The sequence below is a fragment of the Arabidopsis thaliana genome, chromosome 4, assembly GCF_000001735.4.
Source record: "Arabidopsis thaliana chromosome 4, partial sequence".
Classification (NCBI taxonomy): domain Eukaryota; kingdom Viridiplantae; phylum Streptophyta; class Magnoliopsida; order Brassicales; family Brassicaceae; genus Arabidopsis; species Arabidopsis thaliana.
This window is the reverse complement of record NC_003075.7, coordinates 3,603,557-3,616,216: the sequence shown is the minus strand read 5'-3', so window position 1 is coordinate 3,616,216 and position 12,660 is coordinate 3,603,557. Positions and strand designations below refer to the sequence as shown.

Below are 12,660 nucleotides of genomic sequence, written 5' to 3'. Positions count from 1 at the left end.
GGACTGGTGTAACTTGAGGGTCTCTGTTGCGGTGACACTTAGATTTGGTTATTAAACTTGTTGTCTAGGGATAATTTATTGAGCATGTCAATCACCTGTAAACTGAGGAAACAAAACTACTCAATTACCCATCCTCGGGAATTCCTCATCTAATTGATTTATTTGTTTACTATGCTATTGTCTACTGCATCTTGTTACATGTTGCTTAGTTTTTGCATTTCTCTCCTGTTATCACTCTGATACTCGACCACACCCAGTTGTGGTAACAGACTGTGCAGTCGAGTATCTTTGTCATTGTCTCTGCTGTTTACTCGACCACACCCAGTGCTTGGTAACAAGCTGTGTTGGTCGAGTGTTTTTATTATTCTGCTTGAATTTTTGTTTCCTGCATGTTCACTTAGGACTGCTAGAAACCCCAAAACCTGTTATTGCTTGGCTTGTCTCTGTGAACTCTGATTGCATCTTGATTGCTAGCATCACACCTATTTGGATTGACTACCTAATATACTACAATGACATGATTGGTGTTTTAAGATAATTGACTAAAAACCCTATTATCACACATAAACACACAAATACGATTATTCATATATTTGTAATTCGTAAGTATATTCGGCTTAAGTAATCAAGTAAATATATTTATATACGAAGAAAAACACGAACATGTCCTCATCTTAGCAATTCGGCTGACTTTTAGTTTAGGCTAACAACAACAAAAATCAAAACAGTTTCCACAATTTCAACGAGTGTATAAAAGAAAGATACAAGCTAACTTAATAATCTAAAACCATTGCCGCCTCGTGACCTTAAGCATCTCCACAATTTCAATTTAATAAACATACTTTCACGTAAGTTACCACCAAACCAAAAATCAACCCTCGTCCTTAATAACTACATTCAGCGCAAGGATTTAATTACACAGTTCCGGTTTAGATTGTTTGGGTTTGGTTCAATAATCAAAACACACTTTAACACCTTAGCATGGATACGAGAATAAGGTTTCGTCGTTACCTCTTTCTACGAACTTTCTCGTCGGCTTGACTTGACGGACTGAACAGCGAAGTGGAAGCTTTGATAACACAGATCTGTGATGATTCCAGCTCTCACTAGTTAGATTGATTTAACAATCCATAACAAAAACAGAGATCAGAACTAAGATTAAGTCATGGTTTTACCGTTCCGGTGGCGACATCTCACACGGCGGCACAAGCTCAACATGACGAGAGTCTCAGGTGACTCGGGTGGTGCTATAAAAGGCAACAAACGAGGTTCGAGTTAGGACGAAATCAAACCGATATGGAAGTGAGACTTAAAACAACGATACGAGGCTTAGGGTGTAACTTGACGGCCAAGGGTTTCTAAGGCTTGTTTTGAGGTTTGTGTCTTTCTTTTATACACTCGTGGGAATAGTAGGGTTTGGTTCGGGTTTAACTCCGTAATAGGCTCGGTTTGGGCCTCGCGTTTCAATCCAAAATTTGGGTGTTACAGTTTGCTTCTCCAAATCAGTAACAATCGATGGCAAACTCTTTTGACCTTCTTCTTGAGATTGTCCTTCAAGAACTTGTGAAAAAAAAAATGTAGTACTCGGTTGCACCGATTTGGAAAGAATTAGTTTGTCACAAGCTTGATCATCTTCAAGCACAAAATTATGTTTCTCAGCAAGATCACATGAGCAAATGCACAGCTAAATGATGATAAACATACACCTAAAATGAGTAAAATACAGTGTTATCAGCTGCCGAGGTTTGTTATTCCCCGTCTGAAACATTTGAAGTCTTTACCTCCATTTTAGACAACTTCTCCTGCAATTTCTGCTCATAGTTCTGAACAATCTTCTCCGCCTTCTTATCGACATAAGTGCCATCTAGTTTGGTATGCTTCTTGACAAAGACCTCACCAAGACCCACCGTCCTTCCTAATTCCTCTTCCTGCAATGTTAAAAATGAACAAGGACTAAGACAACATCTAAACTTGCATTGGACTATGTAAAACAAATAACAGAGAGAACAAGAAGTTATTTACCATTTCTGATTGGATTTGTTGATACGAACGATAAATTGATGTGAGGACCGAGCCCATTACGGTCAAACATGCGAGCTTTGGAATATGTCAGACTCTTTGTGATTGGTTCTTCAGTATCACAGATCGCACACATCGTTTCCCAGATATGGGCATCGATGATCCCAAAAACTTTCCCTTATTTCTAAAGAAGTCCGTGCACGTTTTAGTACATATATATATAGTTTTAGAGGTCATTATTTAATCCTAACAACTATTATCTCTTTTATTCTTGGGAGCAAAACCCTGTGGTGACTCCCTTTAGAGAAGATTCTTCTAAACTCTTTTCTCTTCTTAATTTCATCATTGATTTTGATATGGTTCAAATTACCAAGAACTACTCTCTCAAATAAGAGATCAATTGCAATATTTTATGCTCGAAGTCATGGAGTTCTTTTGTTCAAACACTGAGTTAATACTCGAGATTAAGCTAGCAGGGTATGAGTGAAAATAAAAGAGAACAAAGTAAAAAAGACAACAGATTGATTGTATTGTAAACGATTTAATAAAGAGCTAGGAACAGGGTATTCTCATGAAACTATTGGTTAGTAGATCTAATCAAAGCAAGGTTGTTATCGAACCATTCTTAAACTCAAACTCTAATTATGGAATAACCGGTGGGCGTGCCGCGAGACTCTCTATATCTATAGCTACTAATAACCTGAGAAACCGAGAAACTATCAACCTAAATATGCATTCTTAACGAGTTCAATTGTTCATCTTAGTAGATAGGCCGATTCTTATTACACACCTATAAACCAGACTCATCAAATAATAGATCCAACTACAGATACCTATAGCGGGCATATCTATTGTCTGGATTCAAGATCTAGTTAATTACTCTAGATTTAGCATTAGCCATAATTAAAGATGAAGAATTCTACAGAAAACCTAGCAGAGGGGGCAATCTACTAAACCATATGAATCCCTAATGAGAAACCCTATTCCTAACAAGCATATTACTCAGACATATTGGATGAAGCAAACAACATATTTGAGTGTGAAAACATAAACACAGTAGATAGAGAAGGGGAAAGAAGGGATCTCTTCACTGTATTAATATCTGGAATGAATCTCTCAAGAACAATGGATGAATAGCTTATGTCTCTCACAATAGAGTTTGGAAAGAACTTGATAAATGAAACTTAGGTCTAAAAACAATACATAAAGACCCTAAAAACGTCCAGGGACTAATAATGCAAATAGGGAAGTCTTCTGGGGCAAATTTCCTCTTCTGTAAACTTGAAAGCATCATGGACTTCTGCTGGGCCAAAATTGGTGTCAATTGACACCAAGAGTGTGTCGATCGACACTCCTCGCTGATTCCTGAACCAAAATCGTCCTTAGCTTCCTTTTCCTTAGCTTTTGCTCCAAAATGTCTCCTTATCTCCATTGTTTTCCCATTGCATAGAATACCTGAAAAGGCACTAAAAAGACTCGAGAAATAACATAAAGACTCAAAATCTTATACCTAAAACATAGATCAAATTGGTGAAAATCGGGTTATATCAACTCTCCCAGACTTACCTTTTGCTTGCCCTCAAGCAAAACACAAAAGCCGAACCAGTGGAAGAGGTTTTGAAAACAAAGGAACTCCCAACATTCTCTAGCCTATTGCCATGATCATTCAAACTAAGTCCATATGCCTAACAAGTCTAATCAAATCCTAACCAACATGTACTTCTCTACAAGCTTACACAACATTCTAGATTCCATACCTAAGTTCCACAACTATATCCACCAGGGTTTCATCGCTGGGTCTCATCAAACAAGCCAACATTCAAGATCCTTCTAGACTCATTCATGTACTATACCATGATAAATTCACCATTCTTTATATATTTTTTTTTTCGGTGTTCTTTCTCTCCCCCAGACTTATTCTTTTTAGAGAGTAAACAAAGGGGAACTCGCATACTGGATCGACACCCTCAGCATTTTTCCAACATTTGTAATTGATCATTGTAAATAATGTATAATAATGGGGTCATAGGAAACATTCCTACCCCTATACACTATCTGAAAGTCGTCTCAATCTCTCATTATATTTTTCTTTTTATAAGGGGAGAGGAACATATTCTTTTTATAACATAATTTCAGAATGGTTTTTAGAGTCTTTCTAGTCTTTTCCGTATGTTTTGAGTCATTTTAGGTACACTTACGCATCTGGGAGGTATGGAGCATAATAAGGAATTTTGGAAGCTTTTCAGCAATGAAGATTATCTAAGACGTTTTTTCACGCGATGGTGTCGATCGACACCACACCTATGTCGATCACCACACCTATGTCGATCGACACCCTTATTTCGATCGAGAGAATTTCTGTCTTTTGCCAAGTCATTGAGAAGCCCTGAAGTTTTCCTTATTTGCAAAGTAGTCCCTGCACGTTTTTAGACACGAATATACCTTATTATTTGGTCATTGTTAGACCTAAGTGTTTTTTAGAGATTGAGATACATTTTGAGAGAAGAATCCAATCACTGCAGAGAGAATTCTGAACTCCTTTTACTTATATTCTAATTCATCAATGCAAACTATTCAGATTATGATTTGTGTTTCTATTATCATGTCTGAGTAATCACCTTGTTGGGTTTAAGGAGTCTCAATAGGGATTTAGAAAGGATTAGTAGATCGAAAACCCCTTAGGATTATTCTTAGAGTTCTTCATCTTGATCTTGATTATTCTTATTGCTAGTTTTAGATTGATCACCTAGAACTTGATATTAGATAATAGGTATGCCCACCATAGGTACTTGTTGTTCGAACTATGATAGATGAGCCTAGGCATTTAAGAAATAACAGGTTGGCTCATAGAAGGACTCTGTTTTAGATACTAGGTGAACTAATCAAGCTTGATAATAATGCATGCTTTAGTATAGGATTTCTCGGCTTCTCTGGTTATCTTAGCTCTAAGTATAGAGAGTTTACTTGCTTATTTGTCACTTGGATCTACAACTCGTTTACTTGCTTATTTGTCTTTTACATTCATTTACTTTGTCTAGCTTATTTAAAAACATCATAAGTCTATTGTGTGAACATAAAGAGCTAGCTCAGTGGAATTCGACCCTTAAGTGCTAACGACAATCTCTTATTTGAGGGAGTAAGCTTAAGGCAATTTGAGAGATATCAAATTTGGCGCCGTTGTCGAAGTTCTCCTTTAGGTCACCATTAGACTAGGTGTCGTTTTAAGTCTAGATACTTCTTTTTTATCACCTATTCACGTGTTTCTTTATCTTTTGGTCTCTTGTTTTTCAGGTACCTTCAGATTGAGAATCACGTTTAAATGACAGACAATCACGATAGTGTCGAGTGTCGACCGACACCATCAAGGTGTTGATCGACACCCTCTGCAGAACCAGACAGCTAGAATAGGCGACTTTAACAGAACTGATCTTTTCTACACCAACCAATCGGCATTCAAGCTACCTCCATTTAAAAGAAAAGACATTGCTGTACACCCTGCCTATTATGATCTTGTATGAAGAGGAAAGTTTAGAGGAGCTCTCGATGAATCACCATTAGATCATTTGAAAGTCTTCAAAGTCATAGTATCCTCTATCAAAGCAGAAGGTGTACCAGCTGATTACCTTCTTTGCAAACTCTTCCCCCACTCTCTAGCGACCAGAGGAACATCATGGTTGCGTCAACTAGAACCAGGTTCACTAACCAATTGGACTGATACAGAGAATCCATTCATGAATCACTTCTTTGATGAATCCGTGACAGAGGCACTTCGTTTACAAATCTATTCGTTCACTCAGGCTCCAGCCAAGTCCCTTACAGCAGCTTGGCTCCGTTTCAGGTCTTATCGGCGAGAATGTCCCCAACATGGCTTCGAAGAGAGCCAACTCATCAATCTATTCTAAAAAGGAATAGCCAAGCCATACCGGAGTCAACTCAATGCAGCAAGCTACTGTCACTTCATGACAAGAACCACTAGTGAAGCATTACTCCTCATCACCAATGCTTTAACTAGTCTTTCGACACAGGAAGTTGACACCGAACGAAGACTTTCAGCTGAGATTGCCACCGCAGCAAAGAGGACCATGTTTCAGCAATCTTTGCTCCTACCCAGCCCCACTCACCTCTTAGACAACGACTCGACTCCATGCATGCGCAGATTCTTGCAAGCCAAACAAAGCTCGTGGATGAGTTTAATAGCAAGTACACAGATCTTAATGGGAAAATCAACAATCCGCAATCTCGTATCCTTGAGCCTTCTCCTACATCAGCATCTATCAATGCAGTCACACGACGTAGCGGAAAGCAGCTCAATCCAATACTTCAGAGCGAACGTTCAGCTTAACCTTCATCTTTTCCAATTGAAGAAAAAGAGTCAGTGTCGATCGATACATCAAGGTGTCGATCGATACCAATTACTCTTGACGTCTCTGTTTTGCCTTTGTCGAGTAGAATCGATAATTTCACGGAGGAGGAGGAAATTATTCCCGATGGTGTCGATCGACACCCAGCTCGTTCAGACAATGTGCAAATTCCAGCTGAAACCAAGTCAGCAAATCGACGAATTTCTTTCCCGAAGAGTCCTAAAAAGTCAAGATAAGCCTTAGATGATGTCAGATGCAAGGCTATGATTGATAAGCTGATTGTTGAGATGCCTCTAGTTGAAGCTATTCATCTCTCTCCCACAATAAGAAGGTATGTCAAGATAATGGTCACTAAGAATTTGACGAAAAAATGCAGTGTTATGATGATTTTAGAACAGGGCAGCGATATCATTCAGGAACGATTTCCAAGAAAGCTACATGATCTTTGTACTAAGTGTCACCATTAACCATAATTCCTTCCCAAGAGCCTTATGTGATCTCGGTTCTAGTGTGAATCTGATGCCTCATTCAGTTGCTATGCGTCTTAAGTACTCCAATCTTGAGCCTACCTTTATCACCCTTGTGTTGGCAGATCGTTCTACCTGAATTCCAGATGGAATTCTTATCGATGTTCCCGTGATGATTGGAAAGAGCATGATTCCTACAGACTTTGTAGTCTTGCCTTATAAGAAGGAACCTAAGGATCCATTAATCCTTGGGCGATCCTTCTTGCACACAGCTGGAGGAATTATAGATGTTCGACAACGAAGGATAGGGCTGAATATTGGCGATCTTACTATGCAATTCGATATGAACACTTTGGTCAAGAAACCGATCATAGAAGGGAAAACTTTCTTGATAGATTCTTTCACTTCATCAGCTTCAGATAATATTTTGGAGATGGAATTAGAAGACCCACTAGAGCGAGGTTTGGTCTCTTCCATAGAAGATAGTGCAGATTTGGACAGTTAAACTTCTACATTTACTAAGATGCTAGATGACACCGAACATGTGATGCAACTTACAGTTGAAGAAGCTCTTCCATCTTTGACTCCAACGCCGACTTCTAAGCCAGATTGGGATCCAGCAAAGGCTCCAAAAATCGATTTGAAACCACTTCGAGCAGGGCTAAGGTACGGTTTTCTTGGTGAAAATTCCACTTATCCTGTTATAGTGAATGCTTCCCTTAATCCCGCAGAGCTCACCTTATTGCTAAGCAAGCTGCGCAATCATCGCAAAGCTCTTGGCTATTCGCTTGATGACATTACAGGTATATCTCTGGATGTATGCATGCATAGGATCCACCTTGAGGATGAGTCTAAGTCTTCAGTTGAACATCAGAGAAGACTGAATCCGAATCTTAAAGAAGTGGTTAAGAAAGAGATTATGAAGCTGTTGGAAGCAGGAATTATCTATCCGATTTCAGATAGTAGTTGGGTTAGTCCAGTGCATGTAGTTCCTAAGAAAGGAGGAGTTACAGTAGTCAAGAACGAGAAAGACGAGTTGATTCCTCCTCGGACAATCACATGCCATCAGATGTGCATCGATTACAGAAAGCTGAATGCTGCCACCAGGAAAGACCATTTCCCCTTACCATTTATCGATGAGATGTTGGAAAGGTTAGCAAATCAAAAGTACTATTGCTTTCTTGATGGATACTCAGGATTCTTTCAGATCCTGATTCATCCAGACAACCAGGAGAAAACGACTTTCACCTGCCCCTATGGTACATTTGCTTATCGGAGAATGCCCTTTGGTCTTTGTAATACTCCTTTAACATTTAAGAGAGGTATGATGTCTATCTTCACAGACATGATTGAGGATATCATGGAGGTCTTCAACGATGATTTTTCAGTTTATGGATCATCGTTTGAGGATGTTTAGAGAATCTCAGCAAAGTGTTAGCAAGATGTGAGGAGAAACATCTGGTTTTGAATTGGGAGAAATGTCACTTTATGGTGCAGGATGGGATAGTTCTTAGTCACCAGATTTCTGAGCATGGTATAGAAGTATATAGAGCTAAGATCGAAGTTATGACAAGTCTTTTAGCACCCGATAATGTTTAAGCAGTGAGGAGTTTCCTTGGACATACTGGTTTCTATAGGAGATTCATCAAAGACTTTAGCAAAATCGCAACACCACTGACTGCTCTACTCTGTAAAGAAGTCACATTCGAGTTTACACTAGAGTGTCATGATGCCTTTCAGCAGATAAAACAAGCCTTGATAAGCGCACCAATTGTTCAACCACCAGACTGGGATCTACCTTTTGAGGTAAGGTGCGATGCTAGTGATTGTGCAGTTGGGGCTGTTCTAGGACAGAGGAAGGATAAGAAACTTCATGCCATCTACTATGCAAGTAGGACACTTGATGATGCTCAAAGAAGTTATACAACTACATAAAGGAGTTGTTAACTGTGGTTTGCTTTCGAGAAATTCAGATCTTATCTCGTTGGATCCAAAGTTATTGTTCACACAGATCATGCTGCCTTGAAGTATTTGATGCAAAAGAAAGATGCGAAGCCAAGACTGTTGAGATGGATTTTAGTTCTTCAGGAATTTAAATCGAGGTTAGAAATAAGAAAGGAGTTGAGAATGGTGTAGCAGATCATTTGTCACGCATTAGGATCGATGATGTTGTCCCTATTAACGATATTCTTGCCTGAGGAGAACATATACATGATTGATACAACTGAAGAAGATGACTACAAATGTGATGATTTGCAGAATCGAGCTTCAGTGTCGATCGACACTCCTTCTATGTCGATTGACACTCACATTTCTGAGGAAGTTGATATTCGCAATTGCGCGACGGTGTCGATCGACACCACTGAAACTGTCGATCGACACCCTCCTGAATCGACAAAGAATTGGTCACCAATTGAGAATTGCACCACCACAAGGGTCGAGAAGGACTTCCCATGGTATGCTGACATCGTTAATTACGTACCTGCAGATGTGGAACCAGATAATTTCACAAATTACAACAAGAAGAAATTCCTAAGAGAGATTAGGCGATATTATTGGGATGAACTTTATCATAGGTAATTAGCGACAACATAAAAGGTAGCTTAGTAGTCGCTGAATCCAATAACACGACTATTTGGCGACTAAAACACGTAGTCGGTAATCCATGCGTCGCTAAATTAATTAGTCGCCAAATCGTAGCCGAGTAGCGACTGAGCTACGACTAAACTATACGTCGCTAATTGAGTCGCTCAACAGTCGCCAAATGGCGACTGTTAGGCGACATTGTTGCCACTATATAGTGACACTTAGGCGACTATTTGGTGGCTAATGTAGCGACTGTTTTGCTACTACTTGGCGACTTTTTTGTTTAAGTATTGGTGACTGAATTGCGACCATTTGACGACTGATTACAGGTCGAATTATTGATTATACATTCTGTTTTTTTAGTTAAAACTGTAATTAACAAACTTGAGAAAGCAAATAAAAAACTGTATTTCACAAACAAAACTGTAATTAACTAACAAGCTGTATTTTATAAATCAGAACCTTGATTCAAATACACAACATAATTCATTCAAATACACAACATAATTCAAGTTTTTAAGTTTGATAAGAAAAGCAACTAAAGGAAGGGGAAATGAGATGTTCACTCCTGGGGTGGATCTTGTGAAACAGTAGTAGTCTGGACATCCTCTGTTTGTTCTTCCGAAGCAGAAGCAGTAGCATCAGCAGTCTCGAGGAATGCGAGAAACTTGGGGTCAGTTTCTGTCAAGTACTTCTTAACCATCCTCAAGTGTTTGATCTCTGCTTGTTGCTCAATAGCAACACGCTTGATATCTGCTTGCTCAGCTTTCACGCGCAATGCCTCTACCTCACGATGTGCTTGGAGAGTCGCTTGTTCTTCTATCTTGCGGTTGGCTTCCTCAAGTTGTGATTGCAAGGTAGTGAAAGCAAAATTGCTGCCTGGGTACTTCTGCTTCCCATTGATGTACCTCCCTAAGCTTCCCATTCCAAAGTATATCCCTCTCTCGTTTGTGATAGTTGACTGCAAACAAAAGACGAGAATTATTGCAGAAAAGATGAAGCAAGTGATAATAGAGAAGAAATAAAAGAAGACCAAGACCATGACCTGAAGGAAGACCTCATCCTCCTCCTTTAGAGATAGTTCTGATCGACGGGAAGTACCGTCTGACCCTTCATCATTCTCACGGGCAGCCAACTTAGCTTCCTTGTTCTTCAAATATGCCTCATGAATTTCCTGCGCCTTCTTATCAACAAAAGTCCCATCTTTTTTGGTATGAGTCTTAACGAATACCTCACCAATAGTAGGTGGTCTTCCTAGCTCAATTTTCTGAAATGTTGTTCACAAAACAATTCAGACTCTTAATAAAAATCATTCATTAAATAAACAAATGTAACTTACCATCTCTTGCTCAATCTGTAAGAAAGACTTTGGCCCCGATACATGTTTGTGAGGACCAAGACCATTACGGTCAGACATTCGAGCTACTGATGTGGTTGAACTTCTGGTAATGGCTTCTTCTGTGTCTCAATACGCACACATTTCCTTCCACAATGTCTTCTCAATCCATGGCGGTCGCTCATTGGCACGTCTTGCGCAAGCCTTAGAAACCATGTCCTTCATACGCGTTTGACATATTTTAAAGAACTATTATTCAACTACACCGGTCACTGATGGATGCCATGTGTGTGTACTCTACAAAACAAGAGGAGAGTTTGATGTTAGTGATCAAACAACCAAACCAAACCAAATGTAAGAGATTAATAAGAGATAGAACTTACTTTACCTCGAATTCGAGGAAGTATATGTGTCTTCTTTCAGTAGGTACACATCTCCAACTGTAAAATGGCCCATCAAACTTGTTTATGAATACCTTTGTGATCTTCTGGGTCAGCTTACCATTGTCGTGACCAAACCTACAATTACATAAACCATTAGCATATACAAACCTACAATTACAATGATCTGAATGTCAAGTTTGAAGCTGTAAATTCAAAAATCAAGTATGTGGAGAGTCAATTCGCATCAACCTCTGCTCTGAAGAATCCTCAGCAACTACCAGGGAAAGCAGTCTAGAATCCTAAGGACTATGCTACTACTAATGCTATCACCACCCACCAAAAAGATGAGTCTCCACCAAATCATCAAACTCTCAATACTAAGGACAGTATGATTCAAGAAGGGGGGGATTCAACTCAAATTGCTGCAACTGCCATCCATAAATTCATCTGGACCATAGAGCACACACCTTTGCTGAAACACTAAACATTCTGGAAAAAAGTTCAAAATTGAAAAACTCAAGAAGGATCGGAATCAAGAGATGATTAGCAGTGCCTCAACTCAAGAAACATACAAGAAGAAAGTCATCCACGAAAAACTTGATGATCCCGGTTCATTCACTCTGCCATGCTCTCTAGGACCATTGACATTCAATAGGTGCCTTTGTGATTTGAGAGCATCTGTTAGCCTTATGCCTCTCTCTACATCTAAAAGGCTAGGGACATGGAATTCAAGTTCTGCAACATAGCCTTACTCTTAGCTGATGGTTCTGTTGCACATCCTCATGGTCTAATAGAAAATCTACCTGTTAAGATTGAAAATGTTGAGATACCTACAAACTTTGTAGTATTAGACGTGGATGAAGAAGGCAAGGATCCCCTGATCCTAGACAGATTATTCTTAGCTTCAGCTGGAGCAGTCATAGATGTCAGAAATGGAAAAATTAATTTGAACCTTGAAAAAGGTATTAAGATGAAGTTTGACATCAGAGAAGCTTCAAAGAAATCAACAAAAGGAGGTCAGAGTTTTGGAATTCAAGATATGGATGTTGATGAAGAAACAGAAGCTGAAACCTCACCAAAAGTTAATTATACTTCTCAACTTAGCAAGCTGAAGAGAACTTTTGACCACAAGAAGAGAGCAACAGAAAGGCTATCTCAGACTGAAGATCCTACAGAAGATGACTGGTATGAAATGAGAAAAAAAAATAAATGGCAAAGCAGAGTCATAGAGGGATTATCTTCAAGGGTGATGAAGCTGAAAGATCAACTTTGGATGTTTAAAAAAAGAGTTAAAAAGTTTTCAGATGGTATTGACCAAGAGAAGATGGAAACTGCACTAGCTATCAAGCACTACAGGAAAAACGAGAATTTATAGCACATGAATAACGCTATCTCATCAACCGCGATAATAGGTCGAACACTTTATATAGCGCTTTTTGTTTATGCTATCTTAAAATAACCTTTAATAGCGTTTATTTGTTTGCTACTGTAGATTTTATAATAGCACT

General features: G+C 39.0%; 4 pseudogenes across 4 annotated transcripts; 2 read left to right on the top strand and 2 right to left on the bottom strand.

Annotated features, from left to right (window-relative positions):
• Positions 1 to 1,390: 1,390 nt before the first annotated feature.
• On the bottom strand, positions 1,391 to 2,199 carry AT4G06629 (annotated as a pseudogene; the record flags this gene model as incomplete). Its single annotated transcript has 1 exon — positions 1,391 to 2,199.
• A 2,211-nt stretch (positions 2,200 to 4,410) lies between these two features.
• Positions 4,411 to 9,573, top strand: AT4G06589 (annotated as a pseudogene; the record flags this gene model as incomplete). Its single annotated transcript has 1 exon — positions 4,411 to 9,573.
• Positions 9,574 to 10,007: 434 nt separating this feature from the next.
• On the bottom strand, positions 10,008 to 11,301 carry AT4G06627 (annotated as a pseudogene; the record flags this gene model as incomplete). Its single annotated transcript has 1 exon — positions 10,008 to 11,301.
• Positions 11,302 to 11,327: 26 nt separating this feature from the next.
• Positions 11,328 to 12,347, top strand: AT4G06625 (annotated as a pseudogene; the record flags this gene model as incomplete). Its single annotated transcript has 1 exon — positions 11,328 to 12,347.
• Positions 12,348 to 12,660: the final 313 nt, after the last annotated feature.